Source organism: Eurosta solidaginis, chromosome 4 (genome assembly GCF_040869045.1).
Source record: "Eurosta solidaginis isolate ZX-2024a chromosome 4, ASM4086904v1, whole genome shotgun sequence".
Classification (NCBI taxonomy): Eukaryota; Metazoa; Arthropoda; class Insecta; order Diptera; family Tephritidae; genus Eurosta; species Eurosta solidaginis.
The window spans coordinates 121,796,670-121,821,505 of record NC_090322.1 but is presented as its reverse complement, the minus strand read 5'-3'; the positions used below and the strand labels follow the sequence as shown (position 1 = coordinate 121,821,505).

General features: G+C 35.7%; 1 protein-coding gene across 9 annotated transcripts in view; it reads right to left on the bottom strand.

Annotated features, from left to right (window-relative positions):
* ewg (DNA-binding protein Ewg) overlaps nt 1-24,836 on the bottom strand; it is a 78,391-nt gene that overhangs the window by 32,753 nt on the left and 20,802 nt on the right. The window contains exon 1 of one of the 9 annotated variants that reach the window (XM_067782712.1): nt 6,198-6,322. The exons of the other annotated variants lie outside the window; for them this stretch is intronic. The gene's annotated coding sequence lies outside the window, so the exon portion shown is untranslated. Of the gene's footprint in view, nt 1-6,197; nt 6,323-24,836 lie in introns of those variants that run through there. 9 annotated transcript variants of the gene reach the window in all.

The window sequence follows — 24,836 nt, the reverse complement described above, 5'->3', positions numbered from 1 at the left end:
TTTTATATTTGTTGCGCAAGATACGCACGGGTCCGGCTCGTATAACGATAGTTTAAAAAAACTAAAAAACACGCAAATATGGTGCTGTTTTAGTATCTACAATCCACTTAGATATTTGATGTTGATAGCACCGTAGCACAGAGGTTCGTGTCTCCGCAATTAAGCACAACTCTATTTGTAGCGAGTTATTTAACCACTACAATAATTGCCGCTATATGGGTCTAACTCTCCTTTGCGCGCCTAGCCTAGAGAGTTACAAGCAAGCATACATACAAGTGAAGCTAAGTGTTTAAAAATACTGATAATAAAAAAAAACACGGTTGAAAACACTTTATTCTGATGTATTTATATTTTTTTGTAATTTTTAATAGCAATTGTTTTTCGTTCACATACATAGCATATGTACATACATACCTACAATTTTAGTTAGTAAGTTTGGATGAAAACATTTGTATTCTTTTGTAACCACATAATACATATTATTATTATTAGGCCTGGAAGCATTGCGACCTTTGTGTAGATCTATTGTGCATGACCTTTCAGCCTAATTTTGTATGTGGAGGCTTTTAATGTATCTAAGTACCTCTTCAGGTTTTTTGCTCCATACCAGATGGGGATTAAAAGTCACACAACCACATACAAAAGCCACATACATTTTTATTTATAGGAATTTCCACCAAATCAGACCCCTCTGAGGTTATATACAAATTCCATCTTGCACTATCTAAAATCGTTTTCATGCGTTCAAGCTACTCCATTATAATTAAAATAAAAAAATAAATAAAAAATTTTAAGCACTTTATATAAATGAACAGAAATCAGCAAAAATGTTTCCTTAAACAAAGACATATTCCTGCTGATCTTTGATTTTAAAATTTTGACAGAAATTGTAAAAATTTTTGTGAAAAATATAAATATAAAAGCGGAGCGTACATTACTTGGATTGGAAAGTTGGCAGGAAAGGAGTCAACTTATCAATATTAGTCAATGAATTTCGCTCCGCCTTTATATTTTTATCTCTCATAAATATTTTTACAATTTCTATGTCAAAATTTTGAAATCAAAGTTCATCAGGAATATGTCTTTGTTTGCGCTAATTTTTGTCCATTTATATAAAGGATGTGCTTAATTTTTTTCTACGTTTTAGTTCTATTTGGAAAAGAGTAGTGCCTTATTTACATTAAGGTGGAAAACTTTCTTTTATTGCTTACAATACTTGTTATGAATTGAGTGAAAGTGTTGACTAGGAGAAACTTTCGATTACCGAATTACAGATGTCGGCTCGGTATCAACTCAATAACAGTGCGCAAAGTGACGCTACCTTAATAAAATTCATAATTCGTGCAAAGTAGACCATCAATTAAAATAATGTAGATATCTCAGTCACAACGCAACGAATCGAAAGTTTGTTTAGTTCCAGAATTCCTAGTCTGGCACAACTAGAATTCATTTAAAAATCGATTTGAAGTTTCCCTCTGTTCTGTACGTGATTTCTAAATATCTCTAAGTATCTCTGTCCCTGGCATATTAAGTAGAATTTTGAAAGCTAAGTATTGAATTTTCATTGGGCTTTAAGCTTTGTTCAAAGTTTCAGATCTCTAACTCATACGAAAGCTATTTAAAATTTGAAATTTCAAGTCTATAGCTCATCGAGAAGTTGCTTAAAAGCCGGTTTCAAATTTCCAAATTCTCATCAAATTATTTCGATCCGTGCGCCACCTAACGGGGTTTCCTTTCCTTTGGCACGGTGTCTTAACCTGTCCGTGAAGTTTCACGTTTGTAGCTCAATGAGAAGTTACTTAAAAATCGATTGCGAGATTTCTATTGAATATGCGGACAAACATTCAACCGACTTAATATAAAGGAAATAAAAGCGTTTGCATTGGGATATTGTGGCGAAAAGGTAAGCTCAACTTAAAATTGATAAAGGATAATTTAAAAACTTTTTGAATCTTAATCGTTAATCTTTTAAAAAATAAATACATGCAAGGCGCTATAACCTCCGAAGAGATTTTAGACTTCTCTTCTAATTTGAGTCGTGCTTCTTTTAATTTCAGATGAGTTTTCACTATGAAGCTTTTCATGGCAGAAATACACTCGGAGTGCTTGCCAATCACTGTCAGGGATGACCCCCCTTATAAACTTTTTTCTAATTGAAAAAGTTGTTTCTAAATGTTTGATGCTGCTTTGCCCGGGGCATGAGCCCAGGATCTTCGGTGTGATAGGCGGAGCAAGCTACCACCACACCACGGCGGGCGCCGTTATGTATTTGACACACTTTTCAATAAGCACTAAAAAACGTATAATGTCGCGATCGTAACATTTAAAAATGCTGTTAAATCAGAAAGGGTTAGAAGTGTTTTTTTTATACTCAGTTGAGCAGAGCTAACAGAGTATATTAACATTGATTGGATAACGGTTGTTTGTACAGGTATAAAGGAATCGAGATAGATATAGACTTCCATATATCAAAATCATCAGTATCGAAAAAAAATTCGATTGAGCCATGTCCGTCCGTTAACACGATAACTTAAGTAAATTTTGAGGTATCTTGATGAAATTTGGTATGTAGGTTCCTGGGCAATCATCTCAGATCGCTATTTAAAATGAACGATATCGGACTATAACCACGCCCACTTTTTCGATATCGAAAATTTCGAAAAATCGAAAAAGTGCGATAATTCATTACCAAATATGGATAAAGTAATGAAACTTGGTAGGTGAGTTGAACTTATGACACAACACAGAAAACTAGTAAAATTTTGGATAATGGGCGTGGCACCGCCCACTTTTAAAAGAAGGTAATTTAGAAGTTTTGCAAGCTGTAATTTGGCAGTCGTTGAAGATATCATCATGAAATTTGGCAGGAACGTTACTCTTATTACTATATGTATGCTTAATAAAAATTAGCAAAATCGGGGAACGACCACGCCCACTTTAAAAAAAAATTTATTAAAGTCAAATTTTAAAAGAAAAGTTAATATCTTTACAGTATATAAGTAAATTATGTCAACATTCAACTCCAATAATGATATGGTGCAACTAAATACAAAAATAAAAAAAAGTTTCAAAATGGGCGTGGCTCCGCCCTTTTTCATTTAATTTGTCTAGGATACTTTTAATGCCGTATGTCGAACAAAACATTACCAATCCTTGTGAAATTTGGTAGAGGCTTAGATTCTACGACGATAACTGTTTTCTGTGAAAAAGGGCGAAATCGGTTGAAGCCACGCCCAGTTTTTATACACAGTCGACCCTCTGTCCTTCCGCTCGGTCGTTAACACGATAACTTGAGCAAAAATCGATATATCTTTACTAAACTCAGTTCACTTACTTATCTGAACTCACTTTATATTGGTGTAAAAAATGGCCGAAATCCGACTCTGACCACGCCCACTTTTTCGACATCGAAAATTACTAAAAATGAAAAAAATGCCATAATAATATACCAAATACGAAAAATGGGATGACACATGGTAACTGGATTGGTCTATTGACGCAAAATATAACTATAGAAAGAACTTTGTAAAATGGGTGTGACACCTACCATATTAAGTAGAAGAAAATGAAAAAGTTTTGCAGGGCGAAATCAAAAGCCCTTGGAATCTTGGAAGGATAACTGTTCGTGGTATTACATATATAAATAAATTAGCGGTACCCGACAGATGATGTTCTGGGTCACCCTGGTCCACATTTTGGTCGATATCTCGAAAACGCCTTCACATATACAACTAAAGGCCACTCCCGTTTAAAACCCTCATTAATACCTTTAATTTGATACCCACATCGTACAAACACATTATAGAGTCACCCCTGGTCCACCTTTATGGCGATATCTCGAAAAGGCGTCCACTTATAGATTTAAGGCCCACTCCCTTTTAAAATGCTCATTAACACCTTTCATTTCATACCCATATCGTACAAAAAAATTCTAGTCACCCCTGGTACACCTTTATGGCGATACCTCGAAAAGGCGTCCACCTATAGAACTAAGCCCCACTCCCTTTTAAAATGCTCATTAACACCTTTCATTTCATACCCATATCGTACAAACAAATTCTAGAGTCAGCCCTGGCCCACCGTTATGGCGATATCCCTAAATGGCGTCCATCTATAGAATTATGGCCCACTCCCTCTTAAAATACTCTTTAATACCTTCCATTTGATACACATGCCATACAAACACATTCCAGGGTTACCCTAGGTTCATTTTACTACGAGGTGATTTTCCCTTATTTTGTCTCCATAGCTCTCAACTGAGTATGTAATGTTCGGTTACACCCGAACTTAGCCTTCCTTACTTGTTTTTATTGCAGTATCAGTAGATGAAATTCCAAATTTAAATATAGTAAGATGGTTTTAGTAAGTTTAGTGGGAAAATTGTAAAGTGCATGGTATGGAAATGAGATCCACACAATTTATGATGTCCAGACCATTACGCTCTTATTTATTTCCTGGGTACTAATAATTAGTTTTTGAAATTGCAATTTATCTCACTACATTTCTAACTTCTTGAAGTCATTTCTTTCAATTCAATCGTTACTTTGTGAACGATTTACACAAAAATGTCCCGTAACAATGGAAACTCTCAAATATACCTGTCGTTACCTTAACTCATATACGCCCTAACCAACAAATTTAAAATTTTACGGGACAAGCGAAAAACATTTAATTGCGACTCCAATCCACTTTTTCAAAGCGGCATAAAATCATACAAAAATTTCTAGGAACACTGTTTTGAAAGCAGTATTGGCGAGTGCCTTTTATAATATGTACATTCACACTTGTTGATGTGTAAACATAATTTCTCACGGCAAGGGGAATCCTGAATGTAAGCGTAAGGCGTAAAGTGTAACCGGATGCGTAGTCTTTGTAAGTGCTATATGGGGGATATATGAGACGCCTCGCGAGATAAGGCCCCTGACTCGAAGAAAATCTAATTTTTTTTATAAGTGAGTTCGTTCTAGAAAAATGGGTTAAAACCGGAGATCAATATCTTCATTACTTTTTGAGTTGTCAGCAGTCAAAGTAAACAGTAATTGTGCCGTATACGGGCGATAATGCGAAAGCGAAAATCAACAGCATTCGAAGGGAAATGAAAATAAAGTAAAGGTAAGGAAACAGAGGAAGGCTGTGACGAGCTATAGATTTGTTATAGAGCTGTAATAAATTTGCTACTGATAAAAAAGTTATGGATTTGCTATCGGAGTTTTATCAATTTTTTATCCACATGTTATCGATTTATTAACGAAAAGTAATCGATTTTTTACCGGTATATAATTGATTAGTTATCGAAAATTTATCGATTTACTATCGATCTTTTAATAAAAAGTGATAGATTTTCTGTCGAAATTGTTACTGAAAATTTATCGACTTATTATGGAAAAGTTATCGATTTGTTATCGATTTACTATCAAAGAGCTATCGATGTGTTATCACAAAACTACCGATATTTTATCAAAAATTTATTAATTTACTATGAGTGTTATCAATTTGTTATTGGTTTATCGATTTGCTAACGATGAGTCATCGGTTTGTTATGAATCAGATACCGAAAAAAACATCAATATAAAATCAATAAAGCTTCTGTAAACCGTCGTTTACAAGTCGATAAGCGATAACAAGCCGGTAACAAACTGATAATTACACTATAATACATCGGTATCGTTAATAATCCGATACTAACACAATAACACGTGGCTATCGGTTGTTTCCTATAAGAAGCCGACGAACCTCTTCTCAAAAAACCCGAAATTATTTGTTTCTGGGCTGTTGTTTCTGACCAAAACAACCCCTGGGCGAGTTTTCAAGACATACACCTGTATGTTTACAACGAACTTCACGAATAGTTGCTACTCACGCCTTTTAAATACACTAGGTATGATAAACCATTATAACCGATCACATCAATTAGATTAAGCAAATTAAGAACAAAACAGGTAAAACTTATATAGATAAATGTGTATCTATACGGATGAGTGCCCAAAGTATTCATTGTATATACATACATACATATGTATATGTATAAATTCAGAGCATATTATATATATACATATGAAGTATGTATGTATGTATGTATGTACATGGTGTTCTTTACTAAGCATTTCGGCAATACACACTGGCAAATGCATTAAAAATCGATGGATTATAAAACAATATTATTTGAACAAATGTGTTCATTGCTTTTTTCATCTTACTTGAAAAGTTTCAACTGCGCATAATTTCATTATTTACTTATTTATTTTAACATTTTAAAGAAATCATTAACGCAAACGCACTGGCTCGGCAACCAAAACACAAAAACTTCCACACAACAACGAACCACCCCACAGACTGAGCGACGGCGCATAATGCGGCGCACAACAATGACAGTCGACTGGAATAGGTGGAAAAATCAATATTTCCAAACGTCAGCATTGGAGTCAGTTGGTGTTGTTGTTCAAAGTACTCTCACCAAGTGCCACTTTCGCCACTGCTGCTTCTGCCGACGACAGCCGACGTATTATCATGTCAAGCTGTTGATAAAGCATATGCACCAAAACAACTTCCAAAAATTTTGCCTCTACCACCCACCCTAATTTTCCACCCTCATTAATACTCGACAGTAGCGCATGCACTGCACCCTTAACTTGTTCTGCGGTTGACTACTCCGCTCCCACCACACCAATATGGAACTCACTTGTGCTTTAAGCTTGCGCGACACGTTGCTCGGTGGTAGGTGAGAATTGTTGTTTTTGTACATAAATAGATACTTATATATATACACATACATTTAAATGGTAATGTATAGCTACTTCGATATCTAAATACATTTTGCACGGTGAGCTTCTTGTTAACGAACCAAATGCATAGCCAAGTAATCATAAAAATCACCTCTATACTACTGGACATGCAGAAATGCACATGTATATATACATTGAGACATTCCCATGTATTTACTTACATACACATGTTTACAGTGGCTAACGGCTTATTTCATACAATACGATTTTCAGCACTTTTCAGACTATTTCTTTCCCTGTCCATATGTATATGGGTGTTATATACATATGTTTGTATATGTATATCAGGCTTTTGGCATCTGGATCAAATAGTTGCGAAGGAAGAGTGAATTTGGGCTTTCCCAACTTTTTTAAAGACCTTACATACATACCTTAAACTACTTTGGAAACCAATTTCAAAAACATTTTCCACAAATTTGAAAACTTCTAAAAGTTTTTAAAAATCTTTAAGTTTTATTAATAGCAAGTGTATTTTAACTTTTTGGTTAATTATTGAGCTCAAGGCCGCAAGGATAAATAAAACTCCATATATTTTGTTATAATTTATATAGGCACAGATTATGTATGACGCCGTGACACTTTGCTTCGCAGTTACTCACTTTCACAGTCACCACTTTATAATACCAAACGTTTCATAAAGGCATTCGGGTTAACAGTCATTCACTGAAGTAAATGACCCTTTTATGATAGAAATGTTGGTTCACACGTGGAAAAATGACTCGTTGCTAGGGCTGCCAGACGTCCCGGTTTTCCGGGGCATGTCCCGGTTTTAGGCCATTTGTCCCGGTGTCACGGTCCAACCCTAAAATGTCCCGGTTTTCGTTTAGGTGACCCGGTTTTTAAATCTAAATAAAGAGTCATGAAATCTACCAACTAGGGTAGAATGGGGAGGCTTCGACATGAGGGAGGCTTCGACTTTTTCAAATTTGGTCGCCGTTATTACTGCCATTGTTCTTATTCCACTAATAAACAGTAACCAAATTGAGTATGACACTGTCATGAAAGCTATTCAGTGCTTGTTCAACGACGATAGTATGCAGACGAGATTTTTTATTTTGGAAAAGTTTTGATGTAAAAATTGCTGGTAAGTATTCGCGTGTAAAGTGTACAATATACAATATATAACATGAGTTTTCTGACCATTAATATTGCAATAAAATTAAGATTTATTGCTTTTAAAGACTTTTTCAATAACACTAAGATGTATTTTTTGGAGCAAAAAATTTGAAATAAGTGCACGGGGGAGGGTTCGACAATATGTTTTGGGAGGCTTCGACAATTGCAGAAGACAGACACTTGGTTTCAAATCAGGTTATAATACGTATATTGCCCACACCTGAACATCCACCAGGAACTTCACGCGCGCAAAGCAAGTTTATTTTTAACTTTGATTTTTCAAATTTAGATGTTCGTTAAAAGTACAGTTAAAGTTTATTTTATGCTTACATTTCTTATGTTTTTGTTCGAAAAATGTATTACTGTATTGAAATAAATTACATCAAATATGAATTAAAAATCGTATTTAGAGTTTTTTCCAACATCCTTTTTTTTATTTTGCTGGTTAAATTGCTATATTTGATAAATGTTGAAAGCTCCCACCCAATGTCGAAGTCACCCAGATGACTGACAGGGAGGTTTCGTCATATTTTTTGTTTTTGGTTATTTGATTATAACTAAAAAAACAAACAAGTGGAATATTAACCACAAATCCGAAGTGTCATAAACATACATGGCATCAGTAATTATGAAAGAGTTATCTATTTCTCATTCTAGTTTCTCTAAAAAAATCGTTTTCTCTTAACCTGTCGAAGCCTCCCCCCTCTACCCTATTCGGTTTGCTTATAATGTGCGCTCCAACTAGTCTGAATACAAGTACCAATGACCGACTTTAATTGTAAAATTCTAACGTCGCTAGATAGTTGCACATTGCGTAGTACACATATATAGATGTAAAGTATTCTTCCTAATTAGCTAACATAACTAAAGAAAAGGAGAGAAAAACAATTTACTTAAAATAGTTCAATATCTATATGAGATACCTGTTTATAATGCTAATGCGGATTGAATTTTTTCTCTTGTTTCATCTCAATGGACAAAGGAAAGAAATTCGTTGAATATCAGCACATTAGACCATATTATTCAATGCAAATTCAACTTAAGACTGACTTGCACAGGATTTTACAATTATATTAAAAATAAGCCAGAAGTTTTGGAACAAGTTCTGTGCAACGAAAAATATATGACTGTTTAATTTTATCCTTTTATAAAAGAAATAAATGTAAGGCGCTATAACCTCCGAAGAGATTTTAGGCCGAGCTTCTCTTCCAATTTTCGTCGTGCCCCCTTTAATTTATCCTACAAATTGGCCGGACGGGACCGACATGTTTTATGCCGACTCCGAACGGCATCTGCAAGGCAGATGAGTTTTCACTGAGAGCTTTTCATGGCAGAAATACACTCGGAGTGCTTACCAAACACTGCCGAGGGGCGATCCCGCTTAGAAAAATTTTCTTCTAATTGAAAAACCTTATTTCTAAAATTTTGATGTTGCTTTGCCCGGGGTGTGAAGCCGAGTGTATTTCTGCCATGACAAGCTCTAAGTGAAAACTCATCTGCCTTGCAGATGCCGTTCGGAGTCGGCATAAAACAAGTAGGTCCCGTCCCGCCAATTTGTAGGATAAATTAAAAGGAGCACAACGTAAATTGGGAGAGAAGGTCGGCCTAAAATCTCTTCGGAGGTTATCGCGCCTTACATTTATTTATTTTTTTACCTTAGAAGCATTTATTTTGAATAGTAGTTGTGATTAGGGGGGGTGTATATTTCTTGAATTTTCAAAGTGTCCCGGTTTTGCCATATGGGAACCTGGTAGCCCTACTCGTTGCGTTATACATAATTTGTCCCCTAATTGGTCGATATTTCGGTTTCAATCTGAAACCATCCTTAGGAACAAATGAAAGTACTTGATCGACTGTACATTCATTTGTTCCTGAGAATGGTTTCAGATTGAAACCGAAATATCGACCAATTATATAAATTATAATACCACAAAATATATGGTGTTTTATTTATCCTTGCGACCTTGAGGTCAATAATTAACCAAAAAGTTTTTAAAAATCTTTAGGAAAATGTTGAAGTTTTTATTTAGAATTTTGGGTAACGTTTTGAGTATGCGATTTTGTAGAACTATACTGAGTTAGTCTGACAAAATGCTAAATTCGTATTGCTTTTTGAAACCCTTTTTCCAAAGCATGTTTTAGAATTTTGACAGTTTTCAAACTTGTACTTTGCCAGACTAAAATTAATTGGACTAAAAAACTGTCGATAACTTTTTGACGCCTATAAAATGCACACACCGAAACGTTTTTATTTATAAGATAGCATATTCAAATTATTGGACAAACTCGTAGTGTATCAAATACGCTGTGAGCCACTATACTTTCATTCACTTATGGATATGTATGTATATATGTATACTATACATCCCTTCGTACAAATGAATCATAGTTGGGGGTACAGATTCAAATTATTTTCAGTGCACTACACATTTCACCAGATATTAAATATATTTTTCTTTTACTAAAAATAAATCCAATAAGGCGTAAAATGTTTTAATGTATAGATGTTTTAAACTGTTTAATGAACTGACAAACAATATAAAAAATGAAAGAAATATTTGTGTATTTAAAAGACTGTTAATGTATATATATATATATACAAGGGAACATTTAAGCTCACAATTATCTCATTAGCTATTGCTAAGATTATCTATTTTGTATAACTAAATTGTACCTAAAAGTTTCAGATAGCTGCGGCTAAATAAATAATCTCAATTCATTTTAACGTTTATATTGTAACGAATTTTGGGAAATTTCTGATTATTAGGCAGCTTCTGTTGACGTTCGAACCGCTGAACTGTCGAATAGATAACTCAAATATTCAGTATTGCAAAATGGTCTTTATTTACAACTTTACTGTGGTAGTAGTACTTCACAACTACAATTATAGCGCACTTCACTAATAGCGTGTTTAAATCAAACTGATTCATTATTTCTCAGCTTGCGCTGCTTTTATACTCTCTGTTGCCTTGTTCGCATATCTCCCCAAGGGTCTAGACTTTTCACGAACAGCCTTCTAGAACTACTGCTTATTTATTTCTCTTTTATGTATCTGGTATATATATTTGTGTTCTAATTATATGCGTGTGTATGTGTGAGTAATAACTTCTGCTCTTAGGTGATGACTACATCTGTGTACGTGAAATAATCTCTTCGCTGTTTGCATGTATGTGATGTCTGATGTTTACATGGACATATGTGTGGTTGCTTACTTTGCTGTTGTTGTGCATTTATTTATTAGCAGCACGATGACACATCGAAATTGCTTACATTCGCCACAATATATACATATATCCGAAACGATTGAATTTAAGCGTTTATGCACACTGTCAGTTATTTATAAACATATGTGTAGTCAGTATTCGGTCAATTAGAAAAAATCGTTCTTTATTTCTCAAACCCTGCAGAACTTGGTTTTTTGTACCCGGTTATTTTGTACTTTCCCTAAATAACGAGACCTACGATCAGGTGACTCAAGGAGGTGATAAGCGGAATACAAAGCTTTATAGCTTCAAAGCATCGCAACACAAATGTCAACCTCGCCTTCGCCAGGGGATTCCTGTTACAAATATGAATGCATAATACACATATTTAACAGTCGAGGCCCTGGCTACCCCAAGTTCCTCATGGAACTAAGGGGGAAGGTCGGGATGGCCTAGAAGATTTATTGTAGTCATATTTATCGTTCGCGAGATGATCGGGCTAATACCTCAATGATGCTTTGTTACTGGAACATACCGGATCTATATCCGGCAAAGGACCATCAACATCAATAACAATACCCAAAACCTTTGGGATTTCTTTATCGTTAATATAACAACAACAACAGGAATCGTTTTTATTAGGTTGACCCCCTAGCATAATGCTATTAAAGTATTCTTTTAAAAATAAAATACAGTTCAAATGCTTCGGGTTCAATCTGTTATTTTCCTTAGTTTTTATGACACGTTACTCTATTTTTAGCATAGTGGGAAATTAAGGATTTGCGTAAAGGTACATATAAATCAAGTTATTCTATAGACAGTTTTACTTTTAGTTAGCCTAAGCCTTAAATTTTTATACATAAAGGGCTTGCAATTTTGGTTTGTACTTTTAGATTATTTACTTAAAATGTAAAGTTACATTACAGATATATAACACGATTTTAACATTTCATATAAAATAATTTTTTATGTCACAACAAAAGCACATAACTTCTATGAAATACCAGCACAAATTTTTTTCATACATTTTAATTGTTTTGCTTCAACAAAAGCATGTAACTTCAGATATTTTCAAAACGACGAAATTTCAGAGTCCATCGTTGATTGGGCAACGGAGCTTCTAAGGACCCTGGAGAATTGGGCTCTGGTATTTTTTTTTTTTCCAAAAGTGCAACCTGTGCAGCAATAATGGAATTCTTTAAAAGTTGCTTGCTTATGTCGTGCACCCCCTATAAGGTTTTCATTTTAAGTTACGTTGTTTTAATTTGGATTTTAGTTTAGGTACTTAGAAATAAGATAGAGGAAAACTGATACTGATAGACAATTGTTAATAAACCATGAGCACTTGGGAATGTCAAACAAAGTAATTGACAATAAACAAAAATCCAGCATTATCAGTGATTTGCACCAGATGGCGCAACACTGAATAAATATAGTTGGTAAAAAGGAATAGAAGTAGCAAATTTGCCAATCAAACAAACCACCGCTGTATAGCTAAATGGTTAGCGCAGCATGCCTAAAGCGTACTGATGATGAAGGCTTAGCACCCTTCGAAATGGATCTATCTATCTGCGCAGCTATGGCAGGTTGTCTGAAAAATTTTCTACTTACTATTCCAAAAACAAAATACAATTTTTCAAAAAAAAAAAAAAAAAATTATTGTTCTGGCCTTGAGCTCGATTCGAACCTTGAATGATTTATCAATAGGCCGATAAAAACAAAAACAATTGTTAATAAACCATGAGCACTTGGGAATGTCAAACAAAGTAATTGACAATAAACAAAATTCTAGCATTATCAGTGATTTGCACCAGATGGCGCAACACTGAATAAATATAGTTGGTAAAAAGGAATAGAAGTAGCAAATTTGCCAGTCAAACAAACCACCGCTGTATAGCTAAATGGTTAGCGCAGCATGCCTAAAGCGTACTGATGATGAAGGCTTAGCACCCTTCGAAATGGATCTATCTGCGCAGCTATGGCAGGTTGTCTGAAAAATTTTCTACTTACTATTCCAAAAACAAAATACAATTTTTCAAATTTAGAAAAATTAAAAAATAACAATAATTATCATTAGAAAAAAATTATTGTTCTGGCCTTGAGCTCGATTCGAACCTTGAATGAGTTACCAATAGGCCGATAAAAACAAAAACAATTGTTAATAAACCATGAGCGCTTGGGAATGTCAAACAAAGTAATTGACAATAAACAAAAATCCAGCATTATCAGTGATTTGCACCAGATGGCGCAACACTGAATAAATATAGTTGGTAAAAAGGAATAGAAGTAGCAAATTTGCCATTCAAACAAACCACCGCTGTATAGCTAAATGGTTAGCGCAGCATGCCTAAAGCGTACTGATGATGAAGGCTTAGCACCCTTCGAAATGGATCTATCTGCGCAGCCATGGCAGGTTATCGGAAAAAATTTAATATCTTTACAGTATATAAGTAAATTATGTCAACATTCAACTCCAGTAATGATATGGTGCAACAAAATACAAAAATAAAAGAAAATTTCAAAATGGGCGTGGCTCCCCCCTTTTTCATTTAATTTGTCTAGGATACATTTAATGCCATAAGTCGAACAAAAATTTACCAATCCTTTTGAAATTTGGTAGAGGCATAGATTTTATGACGTTAACTGTTTTCTGTGAAAATGGGCGAAATCGATTGAAGCCACGCCCAATTTTTATACACAGTCAAATGTCTGTCCTTCCGCTCGGCCGTTAACACGATAACTTGAGCAAAAATCGATATATCTTTACTAAACTCAGTTCACGTAATTATCTGAACTCATTTTGTATTGGTATAAAAAATGGCCGAAATCCGACTGTGACCACACCCACGTTTTCGATATTCAAAATTTCGAAAAATGAAAAAAATTCCACAATTCTATACCAAATACGAAAAAAGGGATGAAACATGGTGATTGGATTTGTTTATTGACGCGAAATATAAATTTAGAAAAAGCTTTGTAAAATGGTTGTGACACCTACCATTTTAAGTAGAAGAAAATGAAAAAGTTCTGCAGGGCGAAATAAAAAACCATTGAAATCTTGGCAGGTATTACATATATAAATAAATTAGCGGTATCCAACAGATGATGTTCTGGGTCACCCTGGTCCACATTTTGGTCGATATCTGGAAAACGCCTTCACATATACAACTACCACCACTCCCTTTTAAAACTCTCATTAGTACCTTTAATTTGATACCAATATCGTACAAACACATTCTAGAGTCACCCCTGGTCCACCTTTATGGCGTTATCTCGAAAAGGCGTCCACCTATAGAACGAAGGCCCACTCCCTTTTAAAAATACTCATTAACACCTTTCATTTGATACCCATATCGTACAAACATATTCTAGAGTCACCCCTGGTCCACCTTTATGGCTATATCTCGAAAAGGCTACCACCTATAGAACGAAGGCCCACCACCTTTCATTTGATACCCGTATCGTACAAACAAAGTCTAGAGTCACCCCTGGTCCACCTTTATTGCGATACCTCGAAAAGGCGTCCACCTATAGAACTAAGGCCCACTCCCTTTTAAAATACTCATTAACACCTTTCGTTTGATACCCATATTGTACAAACGTATTCTAGAGTCACCCCTGGTCCACCTTTATGGCGATATCTCGAAAAGGCAACCACCTATACAATTACCACCACTCCCTTTTAAAACCCTCATTAATACCTTTAATTTGATACCCATATCGTACAAACACATTCTAGAGTCACCCCTGGTCCACCTTTATGGCGATATTTCGAAACGGCGTCCACCTATAGAACTAAGGCCCACTCCCTTTTAAAATACTCATTAACACCTTTCGTTTGATACCCATATTGTACAAACTCATTCTAGAGTCACCACTGGTCCACCTTTATGGCGATATCTCGAAAAAGCGACCACCTATACAACTAACACCACTCCCTTTTAAAACCCTCATTAATACCTTTAATTTGATACCCATATCGTACAAAGAAATGCTAGGGTTACTCCTGGTCCACCTTTATGGCGATATCTCGAAACGGCGTCCACCTATGGAACTAAGGATCACTCCCTTTTAAAATACTCATTAGCACCTTTTTTTTTGATACCCATATTGTACAAACAAATTCTAGGGTCACCCCTGGTCCACCTTTATGGAGATATCTCGAAACGGCGTCCACCTATGGAACTATGGCACACTCCCTTTTAAAAATACTCTTTAATGCCTTTCATTTGATACACATGTCATACAAACACATTCCACGGTTTCCCTCGGTTCATTTTCCTACATGGTGATTTTACCTTATTTTGTCTCCAAAGCTCTCAACTGAGTATGTAATGTTCGGTTACACCCGAACTTAGCCTTCCTTACTTGTTTTTATTAGTTTTGATTATTTTTCAGCTTTGCTGCAAGAAACTCTATTGTTATAGTATTCTATAAAAATGTGTACATAGAAATACATTGGTGGATGTAGAAGCACATCATGAGCGCTTATCTTACATATGTGGAGGTCCACACCAAAATGAAACATTTATAGTTTCGAGGAAATAGGCAAAGTTTATTTTACCAATAATATCATTCATATCAGCTTGCGGGAAGAACCATTCCTCCATTTAGACACGAAATCGGTGCAACATTTAGGAACTATAAATGAAAGCGGTAAGGCGAAAAGTGCCCAGGAAGATGGTATTTTTGTAAAGCGAATCGATAGAATATTTTGAGAAGTTGGAATTGGCAAAGAAGATTCATATTGTGGAGTGGACAAACATCTAGAATGTCTTTTGTGAGGCAGAGAGACTCATCGGCAATGTCTTGCCACAGCTGACCAGCGCCAATGGGAAGTCAATGACTCCAAAAATGCGTAGGGATTCGTACCCCATAAACAATACTGCGAAAGTGTGTTTTTACGAGGTTACAGAGATGTGAACGAATTCAGCTACGAAATACGATTTTCGGAAAATTTTAGTGCTGCCTATTGAATGGTCTTATCACTCAAAAGTGTGAAATATATATCGGTAATGAGGGTATTGCAGCCAAAACAACAATATGGAGCAGCTGTTGCTCAGATCTTTTGTTTGATGAGTTTATTCTAAAAACACATTCTAGGGTTACCCCTGGTACTCGTCAATTAGATCAATATTTCCTAAAAAAAGTAAGGTATTGAAATAAAAACATAATTGTTTATGCGTTTATTTTGAAACCTTTACCGTAAAAATACATTCACCCTTGGTCCGCATTTTGACCTATATCTTGTAAAAGGGTTGAGATATTCCTATACCTATTCGTTAAAGCCAGCTTTTATTTAGTATTCATATTGCGCAAGCACATTCGAAAGGTACCGGGGTCTCAACACCTTAGCGAGTAGGGGTTTGAAATGACAGAAAGACAAAAATTCTGATTTGGGTTGAATGGGTCTTCTATTGATTTTTCTTAGATACGGCAAATTATAGAAGATGACACTGAAAATGTCACGCACTACCCTTATCTCTGACATGTATGCACGTAAACCATTTTGCTGATACATATGTACAATGTGCATATTGCGCAAACACTATTCGTGGCATAGTTACAAATAACAAATTCGATTCTAAACATTAGAGTGTTTCTGATTCCCCCATTTCTTCTTTATTGTATATTCTCTTTTGATATGTAGTTTATCTTAGACATTTGTGAAAAATTATCTATTTTAAGATTTCTGAAACATTTTCGAATATACATATGCTAACGATGAGCATTTATGTTTTTGTTGTTGACTATTGTTAGTAGCTCTTGTTGACTTTTCTGCCAGATACCACGCACTGCACATGTGCACCGCTCTAGGAAATTTTTGTTCATATCATAACATTTAAAATATGTTTCTATAATAGTTTGTAATTAAAGAAATACTAGGGTATGCAATCCCAAAGCATTTTAGCAATTAGGCTATTTCTTGAAGTCCCGGACCAAAATTGTTCGAAGATATTGCTCTAAAAGTTGGGAGATACGAGTGTAAACCAGTAAGAGTGAGGGTTAGGATAAGGACTTATTTGTCCATATATCTTTTCTCCGGAAAAATTTGTTTAAATTTAACTGTAGGGTAAATGATCAGACAGAATAACATTGATAGTTCTATATACTTGACTTGTTTAAAGTGGGACTCAAACTGTTATTACTTTTATAATAAAAGTCCTTAAAAACTTATTTTCGCGCTTTTCGTTTTTTACTCCAAAAGAAATTATTAAGTCCGGACTTTTATTACGTAACTCCTAAAATAGCAGTTAGTCCGGATTTAACTTTTATTTTCGGACTTATAAAAGTTCGGATTTTACTTATATTTGTAGATTAAAAAAAAAGTCTTAAAAATAAAAAGGATGCACGACACGGATCCTGACTTTTCCCACTCAAAAAAAAACTATTAAAATGGGTCCCTGGTTTAAGACCTTAAGATAGTATGTATTATTATTATCAGGCCAGGAAGCACTGCGACCTTTGTGTAGATCTATTGTGCATGACCTTTCGGCCGAAGTTTGTATGTGGAGGCCTTTAATGTATCTAAGTACCTCTTCAGGCTTTTTGCTCCATATCACATAGGGATTAAGAGTCACACCACCTAGATGGGAGGGTCTCTGCCTTGCCAGAACGACGCATTCGCAAAGAATGTCAGCTGGCCTTTCATCCTCCATCTCACAGAAACGATAAATTTCAGTATCGGATAGACTTAACTTACTTAGGTGATATCGTAGGTGTCCCGTATAGTACCCAGTAAGAGTTCATAGGTCCTCCCTGCTTAGATTAATGAGTTTGGCTGATACTTTCGTTGCCGGAAGTATAAACATTTTGGCCTGTCTTTGCCTTGGGCAATCAATCCAGTGACGTTTGAACTGTTTCCCACGGTGGCCGAAACTGTTATTCCTTTTATAATATAATTCCTTGCACAACAATAAATTTTGGACTTTTAATATATTTGGATCAAGATAAAAATTATTTTCGGATTTTTATTACCTGAGTCCGATAGAACTAGTTAAACTCGGACTTTTAAAAATAAAAGTCCGGAAATAAAAGTTAAAGCCGGACTTTTATTTTGGCCTTAAAAAATAAAAGTCCGGATTTAACTTTTATTTTTAAAAGTACTAGTTTAACTAGTTCTATTGGACTCAAAAAATAACAAGTAACGAACGCTAAGTTCGGATGTAACCGAACATTTCATACTCAGCTGAGAGCTATGGAGACAAAATAAGGGAAAATCACCATGTAGTAAAATGAACCTAGGCCCTAGGGTAACCCTGGATTGTGTTTGTATGACATGTGTATCAAATGGAAGGTATTAAAGAGTATTTCAAGAGCGAGTGGGCCACAGTTCTATAGGTGGACGCCATTTAGGGATATCGCCATAAAGGTGGACCAGGGCTGACTCTAGAATTTGTTTGTACGATATGGGTATCAAATGAATGATGTTAATGAGAATTTTAAAAGGTGTGGGGTTAGTTCTATGGGTAGACGCCTTTTCGAGATATCGCCATAAAGGTGGACCAGGGGTGACTCTAGAATTTGTTTGTACGATATGGGTATCAAATGAATGATGTTAATGAGAATTTTAAAAGGCGTGGGCTTAGTTCTATAGGTAGACGCCTTTTCCAGATATCGCCACAAAGGTGGGCCAGGGGTGACTCTATAATGTGTTTGTAGGATATGGGTATCAAATTAAAGGTATTAATGGGGGTTCTAAAAGGGAGTGGTGGTAGTTGTATATGTGAAGGCGTTTTCGAGATATCGACCAAAATGTGTTCCAGGGTGACCCAGAACATCATCTGACGGGTACCGCTAATTTATTAATATATGTAATACCACGAACAGTATTCCTGCCATAATTCCAAGGGCTTTTGATTTCGCCCTGCAGAACTTTTTCATTTTCTTCTACTTAATATGGTAGGTGTCACACACATTTTATACATTTTTTTTCTAAAGTTATATTTTGCGTCAATAAACCAATCCAATTACCATGTTTCGCCCTTTTTTCGTATTTGGTATAGAATTATGCCATTTTTTTAATTTTTCGCAATTAAAAAAAATTTTTTTTAAGTGGGCGTGGTCTTTCTCCGATTTTACTAATTTTTATTATGCATACATACAGTAATAGGAGTAACGTTCCTGCCAAATTTCATCATGATATCTCCAACGACTGCCAAATTACAGCTTGCAAAACTTTTAAATTACCTTCTTTTAAAAGTGGGCGGTGCCACGCCCATTGTCCAAAATTTTACTAATTTTCTATTCTGCGTCATAAGTTCAACTCACCTACCAAGTTTCATCGCTTTATCCGTCTTTGGTAATGAATTATCGCACTTTTTGTGTTTTTCGAAATTTTCGATATAGAAAAAGTGGGCGTGGTTATAGTCCGATTTCGTTCATTTTAAATAGCGATCTGAGATGAGTGCCCAGGAACCTACATACCAAATTTCATCAGGATACCTCAAAATTTACTCAAGTTATCGTGTTAACGGACGGACGGACGGACATGTCTCAATCAAATTTTTTTTCGATACTGATGATTTTGATATATGGAAGTCTATATCTAACTCGATTCCTTTATACCTGTACAACCAACCGTTATCCAATCAAAGTTATTATACTCTGTGAGCTCTGCTCAACTGACTATAAAAATACAGATTTTACTTGTATATGTGGACTTTTATGGAAAGAGTTCGAAAAATAAAAAGGATGCATTATTCGACATGATATTGCTATAGGGATACCTGGGAACTCAAACATTTTCACCTAGGACAATTTTTTTACCAGGACTTTGGCTAAGCGAGGATAGGCTAAGCGAGGATAGGCGTTTTTTTCACGCGCAAACGAAACGTATACGCGTGTAAAAAAAACACGGCTAATAGCAGTGTTATTGTCAATTATCAATTGTGCGGAATCTGTGGCATATTAAAAAAGGTTCGCGATTAAAGGTTAATATTATTGGTAAGACTTCTATATTTTAAAAGTTCAAAATTTGTTAGTGTTAGGTTTACAGAATTATGGGACGCGGTAAAAATTGCACTAACGAAATAAGAAATTTGATCAAAAATTGCGAAATGAAAGCAAAACATACAAAGAAATTCAGGTATTCATTGGCTGTTCTGCCAAAATGATTTCCAACGCCATCAAGTTTCAGGATCGTCCTGAAACTCGCGGCCGGAAACGGCTAACCGATGAAAAAACGGGTCGAAAAATCGTAAATTTGGTAAGACGTCAGCCAAATATTGGTTCCCTGAAAATAAAGAAGACCTTAAACTTGAAGTGAGCGCAGTGACAATACGCAGACGGTTACTGGAAGCGAAATTGAAGGCACGCAGCCCTCGGAAGGTACCACTTTTGACCAAACGCCACTTGAAAAACAGACTACAATTCGCTATAAACCATATAAGCTGGCCGGTTCGAAAATGGCGAAATATTTTATGGACAGATGAAAGTAAGGTGGTCCTTTTTGGTTCCAGAGGTCGGCGGCAGTATGTAAGAAGACCACAAAATACAGCTAATCGGCCTCAGTTTACAATAAAGACAGTAAAACATGGAGGAGCAAAAATAATGGTTTGGGGCTGTTTTTCGTACCATGGTGTGGGTCCAATATATAAAATTGATGGTATCATGGATCAGCACAAATATGTGGAAATCCTTCAAGATATTATGCTGCCGTATGTAGAAGAGGAAATTCCCCTAAAATGGGTTTTCCAACAGGATAACGACCCAAAACATACGAGCAAGCGAGCAAAGGATTTCTTTCGGGAGAACAAAATTGCAATGATGGAGTGGCCAGCTCAATCCCCGGACTTGAACCCCATTGAAAACTTATGGGGGGATATAAAGCACGCCGTTGATGAAAAAAACCGCCCAATGCAAAGTTATTGTGGGAAGTAGTGAAATCAGATTGGGAAAGTATACCAGTGGACCGATGTAAGCGCTTAGTGGACTCCATGCCTCGTAGATATGCCGCCGTCATCCGAAATGGGGGTTATACAACGAAATATTAGTCAACTATTTGTGTTTTTTGAGTTAATTCACTATATATCTTTAGTTATAATGACTTTTTAATAAAAATATTTTCAAACTGCTATTTTTATGAACATTATTTTCTGACACTTGTGTAATCTTTTTCAAATTTACAACAACTTGGCGTGATGTAAAAAAAAATATTTTTTGCTCTTAACATAATTAACCTTAATGCGTTATTACATAACGCAAACGTTTTTAAATTAGGTTTGATTTACTTTAGATAAATCCACTTTATTAGGGTTCTAAGAAAGCACTGCTATTAATATGAACATAACTGTACATACATAATTTCATGTAGATATGTGTTCGAAGAACATCTCCCACCGCGCCAACGCAATGATTATACACTTGTACCATACCAATTCGAACATACCTACATGCATATGTATATACGAGTACATATGTTTATTTATAAATGCCAAAAAGTGAATTAACCACGCGCAAACGAAAAATCAATAGCTAGAGCGTTTCCCATATATACAGCGCACTGAATTACTTTTCCGCGTCAATTGTGTCAGCATTGACACCAGTAGGCACTTCGGATGGGTTTTGGGGTGAATGACTCAAATGGGCTATGTTGGCCACGTATGTACGATTGTAGCTGCTGCTTTTGTGCCCTTTTTTGTGGATTTACATTGCGCCGCTTCCTTGCTGCCACCTTTTTTGGCTGACACAGCGCAGCACTGCATGCGTTTGCGTAGCACGACCAAAGTTTTGTAAACGATTTGATTATATATGTATGTATATTTTTTAATATGAATACATATAAGCCCAACAACATATGTAGGTAGCTACATACATATATATGTATGTGTAAATAAATCTACGTAAGCATAAATTGAAATGCACACTTGCGTATTATTATTTGTGCACATCAGATACCTTGCAAATGAAATTTCCAATTGGAAAACTGTACTTTATTGCAAGCCCGATTTCATCCACCACCTAAAAACGACCGATAAGGGCGCAAATACATCACGGTTGCCATCTAACCATTCCACCTATTCGCCAAATTAAAAAATTCCAAATAGTTTGACATAACAAACATTGCTTATAGCGAAGTACCCCGATATTGTGAACCAAACTTCCGTCATATATCCCACTATTAGCGATTTCGGCGTTTTAAGTGCTTCCAACTACTTTAACAAAGTTCGACATATATGTACATAATTCTTCCAACTGTAGGTGGAACTTAGATAATTCTAAAGGAAAGACCTGCGTAATGTTCATGCTGAATTTGTGGTGGCCTCGAGTGTCGCGATAGGCATCGATTTCAGCATATCAGCTTCAACCAACAGTGGTGATGATACCCATACTGCGGCGCAAGGTTAAGGAAAATATATACGTATTCTTGGTATTCCATATATTAATGACCTCTCATGCAGGTCAGTATCTATCGACTATTGTGCTGATGAGAGTAAGTTTTCGTTCATATTCGACTTTAAATACACATAAGAAAAGATATTAAACTAATGGGCCTACAGTCTTTGGGGTGCAGATCACAGCTGTTTCACCCGATACCCGCGCATACATGTTTCCATGAGACCCTCTTCGCTGTTTAAGCTTTACGTTTACAAAACTTTAACAGATTCTCTTATAAAAATGTTTGTAAAAAATTTAAGCAACTCGACATCAGGACGGACAAGGCGACAGTTGTTGCAAATCTCTACAAAACCTTTTCTCCCGCGAGTGCGATTTGAGCCCTCTTTCCTCACCTTCCCTGCAGATGGTGTTCGGTGTCACAAGTAGGTCCCGCCCCTCCAATTGGTAGGAATAAATTAAAAAGAAGCACGACGTTCTCTTCGGAGGTATATCGCGCCTTGTATTTATTTATTTTTTATGAAGCCTTTATAACCAGTCAGAAATTCTCTCTGCGAATTCATCACACATAGTCGTCCTTTACACCCTACTTGGTCCACTACCCTTTTGAAATTTTTTCGTGAGGCGTCCACGTTGTGAGCCATGTTACAGTACGTCCGGACTATGCCTTTGCTATTTGTTCCTCTCTATGGCTACCACGGCTAGGTTCTCAGTGCTGAAAATAGCCATCATACATGAGTACAGGTATTTTCTTGCCATGAATGCAGTTCTCACCATTACAGAGTACGATCCCTGGTTTGAACGGTTTCTATGATACAGAGCGGAAGGCGAACAACTTCTGTGCGAAGATTCTAGCATCTTATAGCAGCGACATATAAAATGTCTAATCCCGTATTCATCAAATAAACGCTGGGAAAATTGTTTAAATAAATCCGGTCGGAATGGAAGAATAACTGTAAAAAACTGGAAGTAGGAACCAAATATAGCTTCTCACAACATCACCACAAATCCCAAAGATTCATTTGAAAAAAACTAAGACATAAATACCTACAGGCTTCACAACAAACCCCATTAAAAAATTAAACACCCAGATTATAACTTATAGCATCTAAGCTCGATTCGTCCTAGTTTTGAGTGCTTAAATCAATTCAATCCACCTAACAAGTATAACGAAAAAGACAAACAATGGCAGCTCTGAAATATGAATACAAAGGACTTCAAAAACACATTCACATACATATTCATTCACACTGGCAGGCATACAAACACATAAACAAACAACCAGCAAAAATTGGCATAAGCGGTTGTAAGCAATAAGGACTACTGCCCCCAAATTCCAGCCTTTGCTAACGCCGAAACCCCATCGCCAAAAATATCTTAAACAGTAACAAGCGCGTTGAAAAATATGCAAAACTTATTCCACCAACACTTATGGTGACCAAGAATCGCAATATCTCGATCCCTGTCCCAAACAAAAAACTCTTTTATCCAAAATATTACAACCTAATATAGCCCAAAGCTTCGTTCAAAGGTTCAGGTCTCTGGGTTATCGGAAAGTTCTTGAAATCTCGAAAGAAAAATTTTAAAGTTCAGACGACTTTTTGAACTTTCACGATCCCTGGACCACTTAGCGACAATTTTTTCCTTATGTTGAACAATTCCTGGACCACCTAGCAAACAATGTTTCCCCTCATGTTGCATTGTCATTGAGTTCTGAAGTATGTTTTTAGTTTCTGGAATCTAGCTGTACGGGAAGTTACTCAAAAATGGATCACAAAAGTCTCCAATTTTGTAGGGAAGTTAAAGTTAAATCCATTAAATCAAAAATCCTATATCTATCGCTGTCTGAGGAGATCTATTTCCGGTATTTGGTATAATGTTTTTTATCTTTACTTAATTTTGCGGAAGATTATTATGTTATGCCAACTCCAAACGACATCTGGCAAAAAATTTGTCGAAGAGAATATTTTCATGGCTATTACATATATACTTTGAGCTGGCGAAACAACTGTCGAGGTGTGATCCCCTTTAGAAAAACTTTCAAAAAGTATTTTTACTGTTACTTGTCCCGTAACTTGAACGCAAGAACAGAAAATGAATTTCGGATGATAGGCTACCAATCTATACTTAAATAAAGTTTTGAAAAAGGTGATTATAAAAAATAAAGCATTGTAAAGTCAGGTGGTGTATTGTTATAAGTCCTGATTTTATGTATGCGAGTTATAATTAGATTGTAATATGCAATACTATTCTAATAATTGGTAATGTAAGGCTTATTTTAAATGGGCTTTAAGCCTTATACGAAACGTTATCTTCCAGATTATTCCTATGCCTGATGACATAAGTACAGAAATATAAGGAGTATTATAAGAAACACGCAATACAACTAATATTCCTT